The sequence below is a fragment of the Podarcis pityusensis genome (genome assembly GCF_964106645.2).
Source record: "Podarcis pityusensis genome assembly, chromosome: 3".
In the NCBI taxonomy this organism is placed as follows: domain Eukaryota; kingdom Metazoa; phylum Chordata; class Lepidosauria; order Squamata; family Lacertidae; genus Podarcis; species Podarcis pityusensis.
Genome location: NC_138026.1, coordinates 9,046,219 through 9,072,627, shown reverse-complemented (window position 1 = coordinate 9,072,627; position 26,409 = coordinate 9,046,219). Strand labels below are relative to the sequence as shown.

Genomic DNA, 26,409 nt, shown 5'->3' with positions numbered 1-26,409 from the left:
AATCAATATCAATAAAAGATGAAGATAAAAAGACATCAAATTCTTTCAACTTTTATGGCGGGGGAACAAATTACAGCATGTGAGAAAATCCAGAAACTCTTTTCAAAGTTTATGGCATATAGGCAATAGCAAAGTTGGTAAGCCCAGGGAGTGCAGTGAGCCAAGAATGGGATTCTCCAGTGTGCTAAAGCTGTTAGAGTACAGTGGTACCTCGGGTTGCGAACAGTCCTGCTTACGAACGCTTCGGTTTATGAACTCCACAAACCTGGAAGTAGGTGTCCTGGGTTGCGAACTTTGCCCCAGGATACGAACACAATCTGCTTCCAGGGCCGCGGGAGGCCTATGTAAGGAATGCATGCCTCGGATTAAGAATGCTTCGGGTTAAGAACAGACTTCCGGAACGAATTAAGTTCGTAAACCGAGGTACCACTGTACTGGGCTAGGAATCGGGAGACCAGGGTTGGTCTTTGTTAGGTTTCTGTTTATTGCCACTGTGCAGTGCTTGGAGTCACAAGACTCTGTTTACATTCCAGACTGTTGGAAGTCTCACGGGAGATGGATGTTGATATTACTGGTTTCCTGCTTTCTTTGTTCCAGTTGGTTCTCTGCTTTCACAGAGAGCAGATGTATTTTCTTTTCTGTCCTGCATAGTTAGAAATAAAATGTAGCAATGTAGCTCATACGTTTTTCGTCTTCAGCTGCTGCTGTATACTCTGTGTAATGAGGGAACGTGCCTGGAGCCTCATCAAAGGCTCAGGTCGTTAATCACCATCGGAGGACTCGACCGGAGAAGTAGCTTGGTCGAAAGCAAGTCCAACAGTCTTGAAGCCTACCAGGTTACCTTGGGCCAGTCACTATTTCTCAGCCAAACCTTCAGGATTCCTGTGAGGATAAAATAGAGAGGAGAAGTGTGTATGCCACCATAATAAGAATATTTAATCATTTATTATTTATACCCTGCCCATCTGGCTGGGTTTCCCCAGCCACTCTGGGCGGCTTCCAACCGAATATTAAAAACAATACAGCAACAGACATTAAAAGCTTCCCTAAACTGGGCCGCCTTCAGTTGTCTTTTAAAAGTATAATAGTTGTTTATTGCCTTGACAACTGCTGGGAGGGCATTCCACAGGGCAGGAGCCACTACCAAGAAGGCCCTCTGCCTGGTTCCCTGTAACCTCACTTCTTGCAGCGAGGGAACTGCCAGAAGACCCTTGGCACTGGATCTCAGTGTCCGGGCTGAACGATGGGGGTGGAGAAGCTCCTTCAGGTATACTGGACCGAGGCCGCTTAGGGCTTTAAAGGTCAGCACCAACACTTTGAATTGTGCTCAGAAACGAACTGGGCTCCTTGCAGAAAAGATGGGGTGTAAATGTAATATAAAACTGATGAACAAGGGCAATTACAGTGATCTGAAAGAAATGTGTTGAGTGAATTATCCCCTGTGATCCTTGTGAATGTGTTTTTTAGAAGTGCAAACAGCAGCCACTTTGTGTCTAGAGGGAGATCACAGCAGACAGGGAGGGAGGGTTTAACCTTTTCCTCCCCCAGATGAAAATTGCTCCTCTGTAGTTCCTAATTGAACTAGGAATAATATGAGTTTTCCTCCCAATAGTGGCTGCAATTTATGGGTTTTTTAAAAGGTTTTTTTTTTTTAAAAAAAAGCATTTAACATCTCATTTGATTTGACCCCCAGATAAACAAGAATTATTGCATTATACCTTGAAAGTGCGGGTTGTTTCTAAACACATTCCCTTGAAAAGAAGGTTTTTTTGAAAAATGCATTGGGCCTACAATAAAGTGCATCTGTGATGGACAAATCATGGGTTAGCCTCCAGGTGACCCAGAAACCAATCAGAGCTGGGCGGAGTGTCTTCCAATCAGGAGAGAGAGTGGAGAGTTGAATGTTAGAATTAGACAGACTAACTGTCAGATAGGGCTTGTCTGTCAGTGTTAGTTAGGGCATGGACAGTGCCTTGTTAGAGATCCATTTAGAGCCTGGTTAGAGCTGAATTATGGTCTAGCTAGGCAGGGCAACCCAGATTGTTTTTCTTAGGGGAAAGTAAAAATTCTAGAAGGCGCTGAAAGTGTAAGACCAATAGCCATTCTAGAAGGAATCAGTCTATTTAAAGACAGGTTTAAAATGAGAATTTCAATAAAGTTTTTGGCTTATTTTTGTGAAGAGTGTGTGTTCATAACAAATTGTTCTGCCATGAGTAGGTGGGTTATGAGCTCTTTTTGATCTGAGTGGGGATTATTATCTAAAAGAATCACAGCCAGACATTGGAGAGACCTGTCAGGAGTAAGCATGGACCAGGCTTCCTCAACCTCAGCCCTCCAGATGTTTTGAGATTACAGTTCCCATCATCCCTGACCACTGGTCCTGCTAGCTAGGGATCATGGGAGTTGTAGGCCAAAAACATCTGGAGGGCCAAGGTTGAGGAAGCCTGGCATGGACCAATGGCATCAAATAGTATGAGAAACAGCCCTATTAGAAAAACTAACTAATAAACTGAAACTGACATGGGGACAAATAGAAGAAGACGCCTTCACCCCAGTATAGTTCCCCTTTATCACATACAGTGGTACCTCGGGTTAAGAATTTAATTCGTTCCGGAGGTCCCTTCTTAACCTGAAACCATTCTTAACCTGAGGCGTGCTTTTGCTAACGGGGCCTCCCACTGCTGCCGCGACACCAGCGCATGATTTCCATTCTCATCCTGGAGCAAAGTTCTCAACCTGGAACAACTACTTCCTGGTTAGCGGAGTTTGTAACCCGAAGCATCTGTAACCTGAAGAGTCTGTAACTCAAGGTACCACTGTACACAGCCCAACACGACAACAAGAATAATCCACCAACAGCATACGAATCAATCTGGCTAACCTGACTGAAACAAACACACACACCCCACTCACACCCAAAAACAAATCTCACTACAACCAACCAAAGACAACCAGCCACACCCTAGGCCCACCCCAGCCTCTCTCACAACCAAGGAAATACAACAAGCGAATAGTAAGAGAACCCACACAAGTAACACTGACACAAAACCCCACACATACAATAAGTAGAATACAGTGGTACCTCAGGTTACATATGCTTCAGGTTACATACGCTTCAGGTTACAGACTCCGCTAACCCAGAAATTTTACCTCGGGTTAAGAACTTTGCTTTAGGATGAGAACAGAAATGGTGTGGCGGCGGCGCAGCGGCAGCAGGACACCCCATTAGCTAAAGTGGTGCTTCAGGTTAAAAACAGTTTCAGGTTAAGAACAGACCTCAAGAACGAATTAAGTACTTAACCTGAGGTACCACTCACCATTTCCCCTCCCTCTTTTCTTCCTAACCTAACACACTGTATGCAAAACTAATGTCTCACAACAAATGAAACTGATCTGTAGGAAACACAACTTGAAAGAAGAGACAATGCACGTATTTTTGTAAACTAAGAAATCTTTAATAAAAAATTATTTTTTTAAAACAAAACAAAGTGTTCTGCCTTATTGGAGTACCTATTAAGCTATGAACCTCATCAAGTATAAATAAATGTTCTCGGTTTGTTCCCAAAATGCCTCATCCATGTGGTCACAGGCTCTTCTTCCACATAATTTCAATGCCTTGCTGCTGGTTATTAAGAAACATCACCGCAGAGAGATAATAACAGACCTCTTAAGTGTTCTGACAGGAAGAGTCAGAAGTTTTGAAACCATCTCAAAACCCTGTCACATCACATCACTCCCATCTTTACTGAGGGATGTTGTCACAACATCTCTAAGCACCTGGAGTTTTCTTCCCCGTCTCTCAAGGAATGATGCCTGTGAACCCAGTTACATCCATCTGCCAGGGCTAATAACCATTGATAGACTTATTCACAAGTGTGAATTTTTCAAATCTCCTTTTGAAGAAATCCAAGGCTCCCGCGATTCCTATCCATGTAAGAGGGCTTTGTATGAGACTAACAGGATTCACCTGATGTCTTTGTCTTTGTCAAAGCTATGGTTTTCCCAGTTGTGATGTATGGAAGTGAGAGCTGGACCATAAAGAAGGCTGATCGCTGAATAATTGATGCTTTTGAATTACGGTGCTGGAGGAGACTCTTGAGAGCCCCATGGACTGCAAGAAGATCAAGCCTATCCATTCTTAAGGAAATCAGCCCTGAGTGCTCACTGGAAGGACAGATCCTGAAGCTGAGGCTCCAATACTTTGGCCACCTCATAAGAAGAGAAACTCCCTGGAAAAGACCCTGATGTTGGGAAAGATGGAGGGCACAAGGAGAAGGGGACAACAGAGGACGAGATGGTTGGACAGTGTTCTCGAAGCTACCAGCATGAGTTTGACCAAACTGCGGGAGGCAGTGGAAGACAGGAGTGCCTGGCGTGCTCTGGTCCATGGGGTCACGAAGAGTCGGACACGACTAAACAACAACAACAGGATTCACAGATGCTCAAAGGTTTTGGGTGGGTCTGCTAAAGATATAATATGCATAAAATGCTATGTTTGAATGCACTGTATTTGAAACACTATCAACGTGGGAGATTTTGCAGTCAAACCGAACAATGCAGGTCTATGAGAGTTGGTAAATGAAGGAGTTAAGGACCACAGAGCTGTTATTTTCTAGAGAAGGCTCAACTAGGTCAAAGGTCAACTAGGTCTTTGGAGAGAGAGGAAGCAAGGGCAGTTTCCTTTTTTTAAAAAAAATACATCTTTATTGGTTTAAAATACAATCTTACAATAAAGGTAAATACTACAAAGTTAAGCACAGAAAAGAAAAGAAGAAAAAAGAAAAGAGAAAAATTCTGCACATCCAAAAATACAAAAAGTTTAAAAGTAACAAGAAGAAAAAAATAACAATTTAAAATACCAGATATTTATACAACATCATATCTTATCCAATAAAGTCTTCTGTGAAAAGCTTCCAATCCTTCTCATTATGCTTTTTCTATTGTCTTGATTTTATCACGCAGTTTATTTCTTTTTTCATATATACCTCTAAGATGTTTATTCTATTTATTTATTATACATAAATATCATTCAATTCTGCTAGGATGGTCTCATTTTTACAATATAGTCTTATATATTCCTTAAATATTTTCCATTCTCTGTATACTTTTTGATTTAAGGTTTCCCTGACTTTTCCACTCAGCTTTGCTAATTGGAAATACTCTATCAAGGCAGTTTCCTGTTCCTTTCTGTCTCTTCTCTTTGAAGAGGTTGGTTGCCTGGTTGAACGCTGAGTGATCGGTTTGCAAATAAAATGGAGGAAGCTTCCATTTGAATGCCATATCTGCATTTTAGGTCCCCATACTTCCTGATTCTACTTGCATATAAGGAAAATGTACTGTTAGAAGCAGACATATGGGGCTGGGATTCCAGACTTCAGTATTTTGTAACCAAGAATGCTGCTAGGTGTATCTGGGAAAGATTTACCAAGCACTTTGGAACCCTTGGTCATGAATGTATTGATATCTGGAATAGTGTCTGGGCAAGGTATTGGGAGGAAAATGCTGGGCATCTATTGGTTCATGAATTGATTTTTTTAATCAATTAATTTTTCTAATAGAAAAATGGATGAAGCATCCTTCTCCAAATGGTGTCCACTACTCCTATCAACCCTAGCAAGACCTGGAGGGCACCAAGTTGAGGGAGGCTGGAATAAGCTGGGATCAGCTTATGAAGAAATTCATAAAAAGAGAGGATTTTCAACAAGCAAGCAATGCAGCAGGCAAATGGAGATGCTTTTACTGTTTATCAGAATATGCCCTGTGGCTTGGTAGAAGTCTATTTTTGTAACCCTGTTCTTTTCTCTAAGATAGCTCTGTTTAATTTGCTTGCTGCTTTTTAAAACAAAATTAAGTAAAATAATAATAGTAAAACGAAAAACAAAAAACATTCCCTCAGTTAAATTGGAATTCAGGAGGAAAAGAACAATAGAGGAATAGATCTTGTCTAGGGTTGGGATCATAGCAACATTGCTGTCAGCTCTTTTTGTTCCCAAAGTCTTTTTCTTCACTTTCATCTCAGAGTTGACCTGGGGACTGTATTCAGATCCTGGGAATCTCCCACCACAAAGATCCTGATGTTTATCATCAAAAACCTGAAAACGGCAACACTCTGAAGGAACTGAAATAGCACTAATTCAGCTCTCACTATTTCTGTCCATATATCAAGAATTTTCAAGAGAAAACTCTCACACAACGAGATTCACAAATTCAGACTGCTAGAATGAATACGTACAACATACTCAACAACTCTAAGTGGTCATCCTCCATGAGAGCCAGTGTGGTGTAGTGGTTAAGAGCGGTAGTCTCGTAATCTGGGGAACCGGGTTCGATTCCCCGCTCTTCCACATGCAGCTGCTGCGTGACCTTGGGCCAGTCACACTTCTTTGAAGTCTCTCAGCCCCACTCACCTCACAGAGTGTTTGTTGTTGTTGTTTTTTATAAGATATTTATTAGGATTTTTAAAAATATTACAATAAAAAATGAATAAGAAAAAAAATACAAAATAAAAATGATTAAAAACACTCAGATTTTCCATTGCTTATTTTTCTTTAGCTTGTTTCCCGGACCTCCTCATACCTCCCTTTTTTGTATTCCAGTTCAGTTTGTTGGTTCAGCAAATCCTTACCCTCTTTGTTTATCCTAATCTTTGGTCTTAAAATAATAACGTTAGATTTTTACCTCTTAATAACCCCTTTTTCATATTCCCTTGAAGCATTACAGCTAGAAACCACTTAATTTCTATCCAACATCGTTCTAACATTCATTAGTTTTACAGTATTTCTGTAGATAATCTTTGAACTTCTTCCAATCTTCTTCCACCGACTCTTCTCCCTGGTCTCGGATTCTGCCAGTCATTTCTGCCAGTTCCATATAGTCCATCAGCTTAATCTGCCATTCTTCCAGAGTGGGTAAATCTTGTGTCTTCCAGTACTTTGCAATGAGTATTCTTGCTGCTGTTGTGGCATACATAAAAAAGGTTCTATCCTTCTTTGGCACCAATTGGCCGACTATGCCTAGGAGAAAGGCCTCTGGTTTCTTCAATAAGGTATATTTAAATATCTTTTTCAATTCATTATATATCATTTCCCAGAAAGCCTTAATCCTTGGGCATGTCCACCAAAGGTGAAAGAATGTACCTTCAGTTTCTTTACATTTCCAACATTTATTATCGGGCAAATGATAGATTTTTGCAAGCTTGACTGGGGTCATGTACCACCTGTATATCATTTTCATAATATTCTCTCTTAAGGCATTGCATGCCGTAAACTTCATACCTGTGGTCCATAACTGTTCCCAGTCAGCCATCATTATGTTATGTCCAACATCTTGTGCCCATTTAATCATAGCAGATTTCACCGTTTCATCCTGAGTATTCCATTTCAACAGCAAGTTATACATCTTTGACAAAATCTTAGTTTTGGGTTCTAACAGTTCTGTTTCTAATTTTGATTTTTCCACCTGGAAGCCAATTTTCTTGTCCAAATTATATGCCTCCATTATCTGATAATAATGAAGCCAGTCTCACACTTTGTTTTTTAATTTCTCAAAACTCTGCAATTTCAGTCTATCTCCGTCTTGTTCCAAAATTCCCAATATTTCGGCCATTTGGCCTCCATATTGAGCTTTTTCAAAGCTTTTGCTTCCATTGGTGACAGCCACTTTGGGGTTTTATTTTCCAATAAGTCCTTATATCTTATCCAGACATTAAACAATGCTTTCCTGACGATGTGATTTTTAAATGCTTTGTGTGCTTTGACCTTATCATACCACAGATATGCATGCCATCCAAATACATTGTTAAAACCTTCTAAATCCAAAATGTCAGTGTTTTCAAGAAGCAACCATTCTTTCAACCAGCAGAAAGCTGCTGATTCATAGTAAAGTTTAAAGTCTGGCAGGGCAAATCCACCTCTTTCCTTTGCATCTGTTAACATTTTAAATTTTATTCTAGGCTTCTTGCCCTGCCAGACAAATTTAGAAATATCTCTCTGCCACCTCTTGAAACAGTCCATTTTGTCCACAATTTGCAGTGTTTGAAACAAAAACAACATTCTAGGCAATACATTCATTTTTACCGCAGCAATACGGCCCAGCAGTGAAAGCTTCAAATTTGACCAAATTTCCAAATCTTTTTTCACTTCAGCCCAGCATTTTTCATAGTTGTCTTTAAATAAATTCCCATTTTTTGCTGTCATGTTAATCCCCAAATATTTAACTTTCTTAACCACTGTTAAACCTGTCTCATTCTGAAACCTCTCTCTCTCCATTGGTGTTAAATTTTTCTCTAAGACCTTGGTCTTTAACTTATTCAACTTAAATCCTGCAACTTGACCAAATTCTTGAATCAGTTCTAAAATTCTTTTGGTACTCGATTCTGGCTCCTGTAACATCAATACTAAGTCATCTGCAAATGCTCTCAGTTTGTACTGTTTGGCTCCGACCTGTATACCTTTAACCAACCGGTCCCTTCTAATCATGTTCAGCAGAACCTCCAGGACCGATATGAAAAGCAATGGGGAAATTGGGCAGCCTTGTCTTGTCCCTTTTTCTATCTTAAATTCTTCCGTCACCACATTATTTACAATTAGTTTAGCCTTTTGTTCTGAATAAATTGCACTTATACCGTTTTCAAAACCTTGGCCTACCCCCATCCCCGTAGGTTCTTCTTCATAAAACTCCAAGAGATATTATCAAAACAGAGTGTTTGCTGTGGGGGAGGAAGGGGAAGGAGAATGTTAGCCGCTTTGAGACTCCTTAAAGGGAGTGAAAGGTGGGATATCAAATCCAAACTCTTCTTCTTCTTCTTCATGCTCATCAACATTATATGCAAGAACAGTGGTACCTCAGGTTAAGTACTTAATTCATTCTGGAGGTCCTTTCTTAACCTGAAACTTTTCTTAACCTGAAGCACCGCTTTAGCTAATGGGGCCTCCCGCTGCCACCATGCCGCCAGAGCACGATTTCTGTTCTCATCCTGAAGCAAAGTTCTTAACCTGAAGCACTATTTCTGGGTTAGCGGAGTCTGTAACCTGAAGCGTATGTAACCTGAAGTGTATGTAACCCGAGGTACCACTGTAATGTTAATTATATGGTCTCCAAAAATTCACCTTGACTCCTCAGGCTTATAATATACTTGGTATTGAACAAACCGGCCTGCGATTTGAAAGACTGCGAAGCTGTATCAAAGGGGAAAACACCAAAAGCTCGAGTCCTCTTCTGGACAGAGAGATGTACACAGCACAGCATTTGCTGTCCATCCCCCTCCAGCTCTGATCAGAGTCAGTCTCATCCTGTTAAAGTAATGTTTAATTAGCATGGGCTGTGGAAGCAAGGCCAATCAATATGGGGACCCCAAGATGTGTTCACAAGCAATTCTTTCAGCTGTCCTGATAGCGGAATATGCCATCCATCTTCGCTCCGCTGTCAAGAGCAGGCGAAGAGGGCTTTGCTCATTTCACTTGCCTCATTTCAGCTCCTGCATGACATTCCCTACCCTTGACATACCCCATCCTGCAAATCAATTATGACTGGCATTAGTTCCTTTCCCCCCCCCCTTGCTTCACCCCTCTCAGATATCAGGTCCGTGTACATCAAGGATTCGCTTTTATGCTTTATGTCCGCTTCTTTCAAATCTACTTGTTTCACCTGCTTCTAAAGCGTAGCTGCTGCCTTTGAATGTCAGCCTTATTCCCGTCTCCCATGCAGTTTTAAATTATTGCCGCTGCTGGTGGAAATAAATAAAAAAATAAATACATGGGGAAAATTTCCCGGGAACCTCTTTTGATGCTTCGATCTGGTGCCCAGGGTCAAAATGAATGCACTGTCTTTTAATTCCCCATAAAATGGAGCAGGGCCCCAATTAATAACCTTTGGCTCTGACTAATTGCTTCCACCCATCCCCTAAAAAGATAAATTGATAGATTACTGTTTTTTGGGGTTTTTTTGGATGCTGAGATCATTCTGGATATTTAAAAGGGCATCCCAGCCTAAGAGGCGAGGAACAGATGGAAGAAGTGTAGATTGCAGCAGGGGTAGCCGGACGATACCGTATTTTTCACTCCATAAGGCGCACCGGACCATAAGGCGCACCTAGTTTTTAGAGGGGGAAATCAAGAAAAAAATATGATTCCCCCCCTCAGCCCCAAAGAGCAGCGGACAGGACAGGATCCATCCCGCTTGCTGTCTTGGCCTCTGCCATAGCAGAGGTGGTGCGCGGCTATGGCAGAAGCCCCACCTCCCGCAAAAGCCCACAGGAGCCACTCACCCTTTAAGGAGCGTGCAGCTCCTGCGGGATTTTCTAGGAGGAGGAAGAAGGGACTGACTGGCTGCGGAGCTTGTGTGCGGCTCTTGGGGGCTTTTCCTGCCTGCCTCCCCCCTGCATTTGCTCCATAAGATGCACACACATTACCCCTTACTTTTTAGGAGGGAAAAAGTGTGTCTTATGGTGCGCAAAATACAGTAGATTGGGACCTACTGGTAAATCACAGGATCATACACATCATATGTATTTTGTGTTTTTATATTGTGTTTTTATCTTGTGAACATCCCTGAGACCTGTGGGGATCGGGAGGTATACGAATTTTCATCATCATCATCATCTGGTCAGCAATAATTTCTGGCTCCTAATTTGTTGTCAGTAGCAACAACTAAAGCTGATGCCACTGCCAAATTAGGTTGCTGAAATAACTCAGGTGTAGATTTAGACCCAATCCCTTGAGTCATCATTGTCTGTCTGCTCCTGCTTCTCAAGTCATAATTTTGCACCTTGCTCTGGTTGGTGGACATTGGGGTTCAAGTAAAAGACTTGAAGACTATCTACTTCTGGATTAGAGTTCTCCAGCTGGGATGGAGGAAAAAAATGATGCAGTATACACTGAAAGCTGAAACTATAAAATTTGCATTTTCTGAAATAAGACGCGAATTGAAACATAGCTATCCTTCGAAATTTGCACTTACCCAAATTTTGCAATGCAGTCTACCAACCAATATCTACAAAAGTGCAAATAGCAGGGGGAAATGTGTATAAAACCAAAGAAACGCGTGAAAATATACAAAAATGCATTCTACTGGAGGAAATGGCTTGCACAAAATGTTTACTTTCGTCAAAACTGTGAGGGAAAATGTGCTTATTGCTAGAAATTTGCGCTAAAATGCTGGTGAATTTTCATGAGGATTTTGTAGAAACAAAAAACAAATCCCAAACAGCAGCAAAACATGGAGAACTGAATTTAAAATACGGTATGTCAAACATTTGTTGTGCACAGTTGGAATGGCCAAAGGGGCTGAAATATACTTGGAGTCGAGTGTGGATTTCATGCTCTTTATTTTATGCTCTTTGTTGTTGTTTAGTCGTGTCCGACTCTTCGTGACCCCATGGACCAGAGCACGCCAGGCACTCCTGTCTTCCACTGCCTCCCGCAGTTTGGTCAGACTCATGTTTGTAGCTTCGAGAACACTGTCCAACCATCTCAACCTCTGTCGTCCCCTTCTCCTTGTGCCCTCCATCTTTCCCAACATCAGGGTCTTTTCCAGGGAGTCTTCTCTTCTCATGAGGTGACCAAAGTATTGGAGCCTCAGCTTCATGATCTGTCCTTCCAGTGAGCACTCAGGGCTGATTTCCTTAAGAATGGATAGGTTTGATGTTCTTGCAGTCCATGGGACTCTCAAGAGTCTCCTCCAGCACCATAATTCAAAAGCATCAGTTCTTCGGTGATCAGCCTTCTTTATGGTCCAGCTCTCACTTCCATACATCACTACTGGGAAAACCATGGCTTTAACTATACGGACCTTTGTTGGCAAGGTGATGTCTCTGTTTTTTAAGATGCTGTCTAGTTTTGCCATCGCCTTTCTCCCAAGGAGCAGGCGTCTTTTAATTTTGTGACTGCTGTCACCATCTGCAGTGATCTTGGAGCCCAAGAAAGTAAAATCTCTCACTGCCTCCATTTCTTCCCCTTCTATTTGCCAGGAGGTGATTGGCCCAGTGGCCATGATCTTTGTTTTTTTGATGTTGAGCTTCAAGACCATATTTTGCGCTCTCCTCTTTCACCCTCATTAAAAGGTTCTTTAATTCCTCCTCACTTTCTGCCATCAAGGTGGTGTCATCTGCATATCTGAGGTTGTTGATATTTCTTCCGGCAATCTTAATTCCAGCTTGGGATTCATCCAGCCCAGCCTTTCGCATGATGAATTCTGCATGTAAGTTAAATAAGGAGGGAGACAATATACAGCCTTGTCATACTCCTTTCCCAATTTTGAATCAATTAGTTGTTCCATATCCAGTTCTAACTGTAGCTTCTTGTCCCACATAGAGATTTCTCAGGAGACAGATGAGGTGATCAGGCACTCCCATTTCTTTAAGAACTTGCCATAGTTTGCTGTGGTCGACACAGTCAAAGGCTTTTGCATAGTCAATGAAGCAAAAGTAGATGTCTTTCTGGAACTCTCTAGCTTTCTCCATAATCCAGCGCATGTTTGCAATTAGGTCTCTGGTTATGCTCTTTAGTAGGGAGAAATGGAAGTTCCCCTGAAATGTCTGCTTTATACATTATTTACACAATGGGCCCCACGTGATTGGCTAATTCTGGGATTCTCCTGTAGGCCAATCAGGTTGTGGATTCACTTCCATCTGGAGTTGGATTGGGTGGCTCCTGCGGACCAATCAGACTGCTGCATTCAGGATCCTATTGTTCTAGGACCAATCAGACTGCTGCATTCTGAATCCTATTGTTCTAGGACCAATCAGACTGCTGCATTTTGGGTCCTATTCAACTCAGTACATAACAGGGGCCATAATGCAAGGGAAGCGGGGAGGCTATCAGGAATGCAAGACCCAAGTCATCCTTCGACCATGGATGAGTAACACGTGGCCCTTCCATTGTTCCTGTACACCTAAGCCCAGTTCTCTGGTGTGTGTGTGTGTGTGTGTGTATAGGTAAAGAGACCCCTGATCATTAGGTCCAGTCGTGACCGACTCTGGGGTTGCAGTGCTCATCTCGCATTACTGGCCGAACAGCTTCCGGGTCATGTGGCCAGCATGACTAAGCCGCTTCTGGTGAACCAGAGCAGTGCATGCAAACGCCGTTTACCTTCCCGCCGGAGGGGTACCTATTTATCTACTTGCACTTTGACGTGCTTTTGAACTGCTAGGTTGGCAGGAGCAGGGACCGAGCAACGGGAGCTCACCCCGTCGCAGGGATTCGAACCGCTGACCTTCTGATCAGCAAGTCCTAGGCTCTGTGGTTTAGCCCACAGCGCCACCCGCGTCCCATATATATATATATATCTCCTTTTCACTCTGCTGGGTATTTCTCCTCCCCCAAGGTTTGTCCAAGGACTCCAGTTCCAGCCAGCTGGCCACGGAGATGAAAGTTTTGGACAGAGCCTTAAGTATAAATTTGGCTCTATGCATATGTCTAGTAGAGGTATAAAATATTACAAGAAATTCAGATTTATCAATCTGGGCAGCCTGACCTCTTTTACCACAACTATAAAAGCTATGAGTGATGCAATCCATCAATGGGCAGACACAATGTGCTTTGACAGCGGACCAGGCAATTTTGCACAAACGAGTCTCAGTGCCAATTCCTTAAGTAATCTACCAGTTTCATTAAAAAGACAGCCCAGAGAGAGGCCGTTTCTTCTGGGGATTTGTGTGTGTGTGTGTGTGTGTGTGTGTCTGTCAGCTGGAGGATATATTACAAATAATGTAGAATTGATGGTAGACTGCCCGTTTAAAATTAATTATGGCCATAATTAAGAGCATGCGAGGAAAGGCTGTATTGCAGTGGGGGGGGGGGAGATGGTCTATAGGAGGAGATTTTTCTATAGCACTGTATTAGATGGAAGCAGAATTAAATGCAGCTGTTTCACTAATGTAAATGATCTGGTTATTGCTTTCCATTCCATATTTTATGACACTGTTTGGACTTGGGGAGAAACGCAGAGAAAAGAAAATTAAGCAGAAATTGAATCGCTTGAGAAGAAAATGAGATTTCTCTCCCCCTGTCCCCCCCCCTTGCCTTCTCAGGATAATGTTATGGTCATCATATGAATGCAATCCTTAATTAATAAGGAAAACATTTAGGACAACTCTTTCCTATAATACAATCTCAAGGGGGGGGGGGCTTGCCCAATCCAAATGTGATTTCCTTCAGGTGTAATAAAGGTTTTTCTCTTTATAAAGTACCGTATTTTTCGCTCTATAGGACACACTTTTTCCCCTCCAAAAATTGAGGGGAAATGTGTGTGCGTCCTATGGAGCGAATGCAGGCTCCTTGGCTTCAGCGATAGCAACGCAAAGCCTCCGAAGCGCAGAGGGAGAGCTCCCTCCGCGCTCCGGAGGCTACGCGTTGCTTTCACTGAAGCCTGGAGAGCGAGAGGCGTTGGTGTGCCCCGACCCCTCTCGCTCTCCAGGCTTCAGGGATAGCCGCGCACAGCCCCTCCGGCAGGGAGAGGCTGCACGTGGCTATGGCTTCTTTAGCCCCACGCAGCCTCTCTCGGCAGGGAGAGAGATTTTTTTTCTTGATTCCCCCCCAAAAAACTAGGTGCACCCTATGGTCCAGTGCGCCCTATGGAGCGAAAAATACAGTATTTAACATAATTCTTCCTGTGTCCCAACTCACTCAATAAGAATAGTTGGCATTTATGTAGGGTTGAATTCAATAAAGCTATCCTGTTCACACATGGAGCCTCTCCCGCCTGCCCCTCTTCTCTCCTGCCCCTGCCCCAAATCTTGGGTGCTCCTCCCCAATCCTCCAAAACTGATGTGGGGGGCAGGGAGAAGAGAGGGAGAGGCTCTGTTGCACAAGCAGAAGTCCTTGTTCAGATGACTCTGTTGGCTGCCACCCATAACACGCCAAAGGGATTTACTGTGTTTTCTGGTTTATAAGACGTCCCCATATTTAAGACTTCTGAGGACTCCAATTTAAGAAAGTGGGGGGAGATGACCCAGAGTTGTTGAGCTTTTTAGAGGGAGGATTGTCAAAATTGTTCAGCTTTTTTTGAAGGGGAGAGCCCTGAAAATTACTCACCCAACGCTGACAATCGCAGCCGCAGCCAATCCACGGCAGCCATTGACGCAGCAGCAGCCAATCCTGAGCAGCCCTTCCAACAGCCTCCAAGCACCCACCCAATCACTGCTGACAACCCCCGGCTCGCAGCTGCAACCAATCGCCCATCCCGCATATGCACTATCCGTGTATAAGACGCCACCCCGATTTTTAACATTCTTTTCGCCCCATTTTTTTTTATTAGTTTTCCACATTTATAACAATTATAACATATAAAACACACAAAACAAAACACATTACAATACTGAAAAAGAAAAAGAAAAACAACAACCACATATTCCTTCTTATATTCATTTTAAATTCCATTATTAAGTGACTTACTCAAATCCCCCCTAACTGAATTTCGTTATATCACCTTGTAACAGTTCTCCCAGACATCTTTCTAAATACAGTGGTACCTCGGGTTAAGTACTTAATTCGTTCTGGAGGTCCGTACTTAACCTGAAAATGTTCTTAACCTGAAGCACCACTTTAGCTAATGGGCCTCCTGCTGCTGCCGCCCCGCTGGAGCCCTATTTCTGTTCTTATCCTGAAGCAAAGTTCTTAACCTGACGCCCTATTTCTGGGTTAGCAGAGTGTGTAACCTGAAGCGTATGTAACCTGAAGCGTATGTAGCCCGAGGTACCACTGTAATTAGTTCCTTCAATTAACTATATTCAACTCTTTTCTTATTGTCTTAAATCCATATTACTATACCACATTCTTATTGTTATCCTAGGCCTCTTTAGTACTTTCAAGAACCTTCTCAATTATATTATATTACAATATTTAGCTAAATAGTCTTTATATTTCATCCAGACTTCTTGGTATTCCTCCTCTTTCTGTTCGCGGATTCTTCCAGTAAGGTCAGCCAGCTCCAGAAACTCCAACATCTTCATCTGCCATTCTTCTATCGTTGGTGGTTTTTAACATTCTTTTAGAGTAAAACAACCCTTGCCTTATACACGGAAAAGTCCGGTACATACAGGTAAAGGTAAAGGTAAAGGTAAAGGGACCCCTGAGCATTAGGTCCAGTCGACTCTGGGGTTGCGGTGCTCATCTCGCTTTATTGGCCGAGGGAGCTGGTGTACAGCTTCCGGGTCATGTGGCCAGCATGACTAAGCTGCTTCTGGCGAACCAGAGCAGCGCACGGAAACGCCGTTTACCATCCCGCCGGAGTGGTACCTATTTATCTACTTGCACTTTGACGTGCTTTCGTACTGCTAGGTTGGCAGGAGCAGGGACCAAGCAATGGGAGCTCACCCCGTCGCGGGGATTCGAACCACCGACCTTCCGATCAGCAAGTCCTAGGCTCTGTGGTTTAACCCACAGCGCCACCCGCGTCCCTGGTACATACAGGACCCCACAGTAATTCTTACAACAACCCAGTTAGGCTGTTCAGTTTATTTATCCTCACAAGGAGGGCTGAGGCTGCCTGAGGGTGCTTGCTTAAGGCCACCGAATGAGTTCATGGCAGGCCTGAGATTTTTAACCAGGGACAGACACCTCTCCAGTTCTGTGTCAAAGGCTCTGTGCTGCACCAGCTCACTTGGAAGTAAGCACCTCTGGAGTCAATGGAGCATCCCTTTAGGTAAATGATGAGATGGTGCTAATGCTTTGATGGCCAGTCAGCGCTCTCCCCTCCTTGTTTTAATCTTGCTAAGCATTGCCTCCCACTTTGTCAAAACATGTTAGGGCAGCCTTCGAGAACTTGGTGCCCTCCAGCACGCGCTGGCCAGAGCCGATGGGAGCGCTAGTCCGTTGACATAAGGAAGGCAGCAACTTGGCAAAGGCTGTGTTACAAGAGCGCTAGGTGTCAGGGCTGCTTCAGATGCAGGTCGGCACTCAAGACACAGAAAAGTTAACTCATTATTCAAGAAAAAAGCATACAAGGCAGCAGCCCCTCAGAACAGGACGGGCCCCTATGCAAAAGTTGCCAGGACTGGCAGTCCCTGCCTCCTATTTCCCCTTAAGTCTTCTCCTTAGCAGGATGTTTCCCAAGCAGCCTTAAACCACGTCAGGGGAGAGGAACCTGTGCTCTTTTTCTGCTACACGCATAGCTCTCCATGGCCTTGGAGATGGGGGGAAGAAGGGAGCTTACTACAGTAGGAAAGGCAAGCTCCTTGGATACTTCTGTAGCCTCTGGCCCCTCCTCCTCTGCTTCATCTGCTGAGTCTGAACTGCTTTCTGCACCTGGCTCTTCTTGCTCACTAAAGTCAGTTGCCTCTTCACCATCCAACCACTCCTTCCCCATCCCCTTAACCCTCTGACCTGCCTTCAATGTCCCAACACCAATCCCCAGGCTCTGAAACTTTTTCCTCTGGGATTTCCATGAGGGCTCCTTGGATAGTGCCCCCCCCCCCACTTCTTATCATCCAGCCAGTCTCTGACTGTCAGACTTGTGTTTGACCAAGCGACTCTTCCGGTCGAGTCCTCCGCCATGATTAATGACCTGAGCCTTTGATGAGGCTCCAAGCACTTTCCCCCATTACGCAGAGTATACAGCAGCATGCGGAAGGACGAGATAGTATGAGCTACATGGCTAAAGAGTTTTATTCCTAATTACGCAGACAGAAAAGAAAATACATCAACTCTCTGTGAGAGCAGAGGGCAACTGAAAACACAAAGGAACAGGAAACCAGTAAACATTACATCTGTTTCCTGTCTTCCGTGAGACTTCCAACAATCTGGAATCCCTAGAATGTAAACAGAGTCCTGTGACTCCAAGCAACTGCACAGTGGCGCAAACAGAAACTAACACTGACATCAGGTGGGCAGTCCTTGTCCAGTCCCTGATGTAAAGGCAGGCCTTTCTTTTTTCTTTTTCTTTTACAAAAGTTTTTATTTATACTTTTCAAGTTTATACATTTCATTAGTTTTACAATCAAGTTAACATTTCAAAGTTTGACTTCCTTCCCCCTCTTTCTACGGTTCCTTATATTTATTTTTCAATATCTTCTGCATATTCAAATTCATTTAATTTGCTCATTTAATTATCTACTTTGAATGTATACTCTTATGAAACTGCAGGTTATTACAATAACCCTGCCAATGTTTTTATCTGTTTACAATTTATCTGTAAATATTCAACAAACCATTTCCATTCATTTATTTAAAAAAGTTTGTTACCTTGATTTCTTATTCTTTCAGTGAGTTTCGCCATTTCTGCATATTCCATAAGTTTTTGTATCCATTCTTCCTTTACTGGGACTTCTGCTTATTTCCATTTTTGAGCAAGTAGCATTTTGCTGCTCTAGTAGCATACATAAATTTCTATACAATTTAGGTAGTTCTGTCCCTATAATTCCCAAAAGAAAAGATTCTGGGTTTTGTTTTTTTACAAAGGTTATTTCAAACATCCTTTTCAATGCATTATATATCATTTCCCTGTAAGCTTTAACCTTATACAAGACCACCACATATGATAAAAAGAACCTTCTTTCTCTTTATATTTCCAACACTTGTTTGGTTTAGATTTATACATTTTTGCCAGTTTACTCGCTGTTGGTTACCAACGATATATTATGTTCATGTAATTTTCTCTTAAACCATAGCATGGTATAAAATTTACAGTAGCCATACAGTCCTCCTTTTGCCTACCTTGATGAGCAGGGCAATGTGTCCACTATACCTGCTCCAATGAAGGTTGACCAATGTACTCCCCACATGATGATACCACTGGCCTCAAAGACAGAAACTGGCCACTGTGACCTCATGTTGTTGCTGCTGCTTGCTTGAGAAAGGCCCCAGCCTTTGTGACTTCATGCTGATGCTGCTCACCCGAAGGAGAGGGACTGGCCACTGTGACCATATGCTGATGTCACCTGCTTGAAGGAGATTGGCCACTGTGACCACATGCTGGTGCCAGGATACAGACTAATCCATGTGTCCCCATTTGGCTGTCCTTCCCAGGAAGAGAGAAATTGGCCAAGGTACCAACCCACCTGAAGGAGAGAGAGGCCATCCTTTTCAATTCATTGTATATCATTTCCCTGTAAGCTTTAACCTTACTACAAAGAGATCTGGCAATTAAATTGTGAACAAGTTAAAAGGACTCTGGAACTTCATATTTGCAACTGAAGCTTGGCAGGAGAAGACTTTGTCGAACTTGGGGGGTAACGTCATGGAGGCAAAGTGCCTGGAACAGCTGGAGTTTAATTTGGAAGGTGGAATTTCCATACTGACGTTTGATGAAGACCAGGGCACAGCATCTGGAATGCTCAATATTTGACCCTGCCACTCATTTGGTATTACAATAACAATATTTGGATTACAATTGCCATTTTTCTACGGTCATTTATGGATTACAAGATATATCAAAGTTGTTTGGAACATAATTGAAATATGCCGTATTTTTCACTCCATAAGACGCACCTAGTTTTTAGAGGAGGAAAACAAGAAAAAAAAAATTCTGAACGAAACAGTGGATGTATGATTTTTGTGGTTCAAGCTGTGGCCACAGATATATGATTTGATGGTGAGTTTGGGGTATCCCAGTGCAAAAATCCTGAGGATCCATGTGGATCCATGCTTTGTAACCACGTTTTTGCGCCATTGCGGCCCCACGAAAGAGTGGGTGGGTGATTTTTTTGGTGCAGGCTGTAGCCATGGACATGCTATGTGATCTGATGGTGAATTTGGGGTGACCCAATGCAAAAATCCTGAGGATCCATGGGCTTTTACCTCCCCCCTCCCAGGCAGCCTCCTTTATCTCTAGCATCCTATATCTCCCTCCCCTCAGCTGCTTCCTTTCAACACTCCCTTCCCTCTTGTTTGCCATAGTGTCTTTTCCTTAGCTGGAGCAGTTTTTTGCTCCTCCTTTTTCTCTAATTCCTCTCCTCATTGCTTTAGTCTTCCTGTCTCCTCTCCTTGCAAGACCGCTGTCTTTACCTTCCCCCTCCCAGGCAGCCTCCTTTATTGCTAGCGTCCCTTATCTCCCTCCCCAATCGCTTGATGATTAGCGGCTTTGTTTCAACACCCACTTCCCTCTTTCAAAAAAAGAAAAAGAAAAAGCATGATCTGCTTTTCTCCCCTGGGCAATTCGGCTCCAGGGACCACACATTTGCTCCATAAGATGCCCAGACATTTCCCATTACTTTTTAGGAAGAAAAAAGTGTGTCTTATGGAGCAGAAAATACGGTAATTCTATACAGAAAACTGGAACCCAAGGGAAAACTTTGTGTTTACCCACACTGAGAAAAGCTTCCCAACACTCAACTTTAAGTAACTATACCTCCTTAAGTGACTTTAATATACTGTTTCTTTTTAATCTTTGCTTTTTTTTTTTTTACTTTTTATATCTTGTACTCACAAAGTTGTAGATTCACAAAGTTATGGATATAAAATTTACAGCAGCCATACAGTCCTGCTTCTGCCTGCCTTCATGAGTAGGGCCATGGGTCCACTATTACCTGCTCTGGTGAAGGTTGACCAGTGTATCCCTCACATGATGGTACCACTGACCTCAAAGACAGAAACTGGCCAATGTGACCTCATGTTGATGCTGCTTGCTTGAAAAAGGCACCAGCCATTGTGACTTCATGCTGATGCTGCTCACCTGAAGGAGAGGGACTGGCCACTGTGACCACATGCTGATGTCACCTGCTTGAAGGAGATTGGCCATTGTGACCACATGCTGGGGCCAGGATACTGACTAATCCATGTGTCCCCATTTGGCTGTCCTTCCCAGGAAGAGAGAAACTGGCCAAGGTACCAACCCACCTGAAGGAGAGAGAGGCCATCCTTTTCAATTCATTGTATATCATTTCCCTGTAAGCTTTAACCTTACTACAAAGAGATCTGGCAATTAAATTGGGAACAAGTTAAAAGGACTCTGGAACTTCATATTTGCAACTGAAGCTTGGCAGGAGAAGACTTTGTCGAACTTGGGGGGTAACGTCATGGCTGTCCTTCCCAGGAAGAGAGAAACTGGCCAATGTACCAACCCACCTGAAGGAGAGAGAGGCCATCCTTTTCAATTCATTGTATATCATTTCCCAGTAAGCTTTAACCTTACTACAAAGGCAGGCCTTTCTGGACAGACAGTCTTCCTCCTTGTATTGCCCAGACACCAATACAGTATCTGGCTATGCTTTATTTTCAGAGCACCCTCTTTGCCACCGCAAACATTGGGATGCTGTCCTCTGCCCACATAATTCACTGTTTGGCATGAGCTGAAACGGTGGAGCCATGTTCAATGCAAAGTGGACAATGGTGGGAATGGAGGCAAAATCTGGACCTCTTCTTGCAGGAGCAAGAAAGAAAGGTGAAAGAGAAACTGAACTCTTCACAACTCAGGAAGGCCACTCAGCTTCTTGGCCCTAGTCCTCTAGAGGCTTTTTCCTCTTACTAAAGTGAGTATTAATTAAAGACTGCTGCTTATTCCAGAAAGGGGTTTAGGTATTTTCTCACTGCTTTCTAGCCATGATGCGAGGGAGGTTCCATGAGCTCTATGGAGGGGACCCTAGCTCAATGGTAGAGCACATGTTTTTCATGGAGAAGTTAACAGGCTGCTTTTGACCTATAAAACCTTAAACTGCCCAGGACTGCAATACCTCAAGGACTGCCTCTTTCCATATGAACCTATCCAGACCCTGAGATCATCTTCTGAGGCCCTCCTTCATGTGCCTCCTCCTTGGGAGGTCCAGAGGATGGCAACACGAGAACAGGGCCTTCTCTGCAGTGGCTCCCTGTCTGTGGAATGCTTTCCCCAGGGAAGTTCACCTGGCGCCTTCATTATACACCTTTAGGCGCCAGGCAAAAATGTTCCTTTTTAACCAGGCCTTTGGGTTGACCTGATTGACATCCTATGCCCTTTTAAAATGTCGCTTTTTTTGGAGTGGGGGGGAATGTTGTTATTTAGGTTATTATTTTGGTTTTTTATATTGTGATCTTTTCTGTGAACTGCCCTGAGACCTCCTGGTATAGGGAGGTATATAAATTCAAGAAATAAGTAAAATAAATAAACCGGCTCGTTCCCTGGTGCCTCTAGGAAAAAAAGAAAGAATAAAAAAAGATCAAGGTGAAAGATCACATCTTTCACTGATGTGAAAGATTCCTTGAGAGTACCTGCAAATCAGAATACGCAATACTGATCTAGATGGAAAAACATTCTGACCTGTTATACGTAAGGCAGTGTTCTTTGTTCCTTTTATCTTTACAGCTTGATCCATATTTCGAAATTGCCTTTTGACCCAAATCAGGGTCTCGAGCTGGAGAATAAGTCAGTGTGCTATTGAACATTTCCTGCCTCACTTTTCCATGCAAGACTGAATATATGGATAATACTCATCGTCCAGTCGGCTGCCTCCGTGGAATCCCCAAAGCACCGGGATTTTTAAACTTTTGCTATCCTAAAAATGTTCTCCGATAACTCTTGCTTGAAGAGACACTGTGTAAAATCAGACTCCTCTCTGCCTCTTTCCGGCGTAGAGAAATGGAGCAGAAAAAAATCACAATCCGCCTATAAATACCACAGATGGCATCGCATGTGCAAGTGTGTGTACGAGACCAGAGAACATAAACACCAAGGAAGGGAAAGCTAGTCTGATCCCTAATTGCCAAAGAGAGTTCGAAAGTGACACTCTGCTTCTTTTAACGTTTTCGTAGCATAATTAAGTCAGATTGGTCAAAGAAATCCCTTCCCTGTTATCACACAGAAAATCTCAGCTGGCGAATTATTGGGAGGTGCTATTTTTGAAGGGGGGAAAAATGCCACGAAGTTATCTGATGAGACTATTATCAGCGCAGAAAAATAGCTCAGGGGGGGAATCTCAAAATTTTTATTCGAAAACCACATGCCGATAGTAACGTGGAGCCACGCAGGAACAACTACGCCGTGAAAGCGATAAGGGAGAACCAGGGAGGCCTAGAGGAAGTGTAGGGGCAGCAAAAGGCTGCCTTGTCTCAGCTGCCCCCCCCCCATTGGGTATTGTTTTAATAAGCAGTCATCCATCTCTCTGAGGGCAAACAAAACGGGCATTGCTACAAATATTCCACACATGAGCACGCAGACGAGAAGGGAGGAAGATGAATGAGGAGGCCCCTGTTTTTTAGAGATTGCCATCATTCATTTTGATGGTGGCCTATCAACACGAACACGGCGGTCTGGTGCTTCGCTGCAGGCATAGGAGCTCTGATAATAAGTTCATAGCATCCCTGTGCGTGCGGGCAGAGCCAGTGCTTCAGGAGCTGGGAAGACTACGCAGCTTTTTGTGTGCATGGAGTTGCCCTCTCTCTTGAAACATACGACAGAGCCGACACATGTTTAGGAGCTCCATGTGCCCATCATAGCTGTCAACCGTCCCTTATTTGGCGGGAAACTCCCTTATCCCAGCCCCGTGTCCCGCTGCTGTCCCTTATTGATGATGTCCCTTAAATTACCTGGGTTTCAAAGGAAGCAGCTCCTCTCCCTTCCTCCCAGCCAGCCAGAGAGGAGGGAGGCTCCAACTGTGTTGCTTGGCTGCATTGCTCACCCAATAAGGAGTCTAAGAATGACTGGGGGGGTGGAGCTTGCATGCCTTGTGCCGATCAAATCGGCCGCGTTGCCTGGGGACTCGCCTTTGCTCAGCGCTTCCCAGCAGAGAGGTGATGGTAGTTTTCCTTGCTGCATCCCCTTTGCTGGGTTGCTGCACTGTGGGAACCACTGCTTGAGGCTTCGTTTGGCTGCTGGCTGGACTTTCTGCATTTGGCTCGGAGAGGCTCAGAAGTTGAACATACACGGGGCCGGAAAATCCCTTATTTTGGTTGATGATCCCTTATTTTTGAGGCTTCTGGTCCCTTATTTTCAAATCTGTAAGTTGACAGCTATGGTGCCCATTGGAGCACACGTGAAGGATTAAGGCCTAGAATGCACTGCTCTGTACTTCTGCTCATAGCATGCCTACATCTGGAGCTCCCCCAAATGACCTTTTCGTCCAGCATTTCTCCTGATTTGATTGCACAAAGCTTACATGGAGGTTAGAGCAATGTCTAGCTTTAATTCGTTATGATTTGCTTGAGGGGTGTTATCACGCCTTTGCATTAATCATTTGTCCACCCCACATTTTCCAGCGAGTTTCTCTGCCACTTTTCTAACCTCAGAAAAGTCCTTTTCTTTTTTAAAAGAGGGTTTATTGTGTTAGGATGACAGAGTGTTTCAAAGCACTTGAATTGGGAAAGTTTCTCAGTATGCACCCAAATTCCTTGCACAAGATACTAAAGACTAGACGTATACCCACCTGGAGCAATGCCTCAAGGCCTTTCCCATGTGCTACATTGAGGAGATTTTGGGTATCACATGGCAGGACAGAGTCTCAAAGATGGGCTCTCCCAAGCTCACGTTTTCAGCACGTTTGCACTCCTGTCTCAGCGACATCTACACCGGCTTGGCCATGTACACAGAATGGAAGATGGCAGATCCATGGGGAGCTGGCTTCAGGAACCAGGCCCATTGGCAGGCCACCTCTGTGTTACAAAGTTGTCTGCAAACATGATAGGAAGGCCTGCAACTTCAACCCTGCTGCATGGGAATCCATTGCGGACAATTCAACTTAGCAGTGTTCACAGTGGATTTGCAAACACAGTCCTCTTGCTTCACACAAAATGGAGTCTCTCCTTCGCTAGATACCTCCCATGTGACCAATGTTAGCCAATCACATGAGAACTACTAGAAAACTCCTTTCTGGGAGATGATATATAATGAAATTTTAAAAAATGTTTAAAATAACTTTTGTTAAAAAAGCTTTTTATTAGGAATTATAGGTACCGAGATTCCAAAGGACCAGAAAGGACTTTTTACGTATGCGACAACAGCCGCACGGATGTTATTAGCCCAGAGATGGAAAGAAGAAACAATCTCGACCAAGGAAGAATGGAAAAGTAAGTTGAGGGACTATGTGGAAATGGCAAAACTAACTGGAAAGCTCAGGAACCAAGAGGACAAGAATGAGGGAAATTTATACTATACTTAGGAGACCATTGTAAGCAGATGAAAGCATTAGCAGGATTTTAACCACACTTGTAAAGTAACAAAAACTATGGGCAATTTAGATGGATAAAAAATGCGGATAATGGACTGATAAAGGTAAAGGGACCCCTGACCGACTCTGGGGTTGCGGCGCACATCTCGCTTTATTGGCCAAGTGAGCCGGCGTACAGCTTCCGGGTCATGTGGCCAGCATGACTAAGCTGCTTCTGGCGAACTAGAGCAGCGCATGGAAACGCCGTTTACCTTCCCGCCAGAGCGGTACCTATTTATCTACTTGCACTTTGACGTACTTTTGAACTGCTAGGTTGGCAGGAGCAGGGACCGAGCAATGGACTGATATGCAGCTGTAAATATTGACATTAGTGCCCATGGAGTGGATGGGGGGAAGTCCTACTATTCCGAGTAATCTCTTTATATGTTGTTGTTTTTGAACTGACTTTGTTTTAAGTTTATAATTTCTAAAATTAAACAAAAATTATTTCAAAAAGAGAGAGAACTACAGTGGTACCTCGGGTTAAGAAGTTAATTTGTTCTGGAGGTCTGCTTTTAACCTGAAACTGTTCTTAACCTGAAGCACCACTTTAGCTAATGGGGCCTCCCGCTGCTGCCACACCGCCGCTGCACGATTTTTGTTCTCATCCTGAAGCAAAGTTCTTAACCCGGGGTACTATTTCTGGGTTAGAGGAATCTGTAACCTGAAGCGTCTGTAACCCGAGGTACCACTGTACTAGAAAACTCTCTAGAATTCAGTTACCAACCAATCAGATTTCAGCACATGGTAATGCATAAAAGCATTTACAATATCAATGAATTAAATTACTGAACTTAACACAGCTATGGTGGGTTGCTTGGTGGTGGCGCTGGAAAAGGACAATACCCTCCCCCTTAATTTTACTCCCTGGAAAAAACCAGAGGGGTTCCAAGCACTTGACAGGCCACAAGATGTTGCCGCATCTGACTTCACACACTTCTAGACTGGAAGTGCCTACAACAGGGGTCAGCAAACTTTTTCAGCAGGGAGCCAGTCCACTGTCCCTCAGACCTTGTGGAGGGCTGGACTATATTTTGAAGAAGAAGAAGAAAAAGAATGAATTCCTGTGCCCCACAAATAACCCAGAGATGTGTTTTAAATAAAAGAACACATTCTACTCATGTAAAAACACGCTTATTCCCAGATGGTCCACGGGCTAGATTTAGAAGGTGATTGGGCCGGATCCGGCCCCCGGGCCTTAGTTTGCCTACCCATGGCCTACAACCACCCAATCACTGCACTTTTTACTGTAAGCTGCATGGTGAGCTACAACCGACCTTCCACACCTGGTGGCAGGGAGACGAGGGCAGAAATGGCACTTTTTGTTTATGTACATGCCACTATGTTCTGTTCTCCACGCACTA

At 43.5% G+C, this 26,409-nt stretch overlaps 1 long non-coding RNA gene across 2 annotated transcripts in view; it reads right to left on the bottom strand.

The window, feature by feature from the left end:
• Positions 1–534: 534 nt before the first annotated feature.
• Positions 535–26,409, bottom strand: part of LOC308473679 — a 147,246-nt gene continuing 121,371 nt past the window's right edge. The window contains exons 3-5 of one of the 2 annotated variants that reach the window (XR_013984186.1): positions 20,359–20,768; positions 18,648–18,991; positions 535–882 (exon numbers count right to left, since the gene is read on the bottom strand). This is a non-coding gene — a long non-coding RNA (uncharacterized lncRNA). The remainder of the gene's footprint in view (positions 883–18,647; positions 18,992–20,358; positions 20,769–26,409) is intronic. The other variant, XR_013984187.1, reaches the window with a different exon arrangement.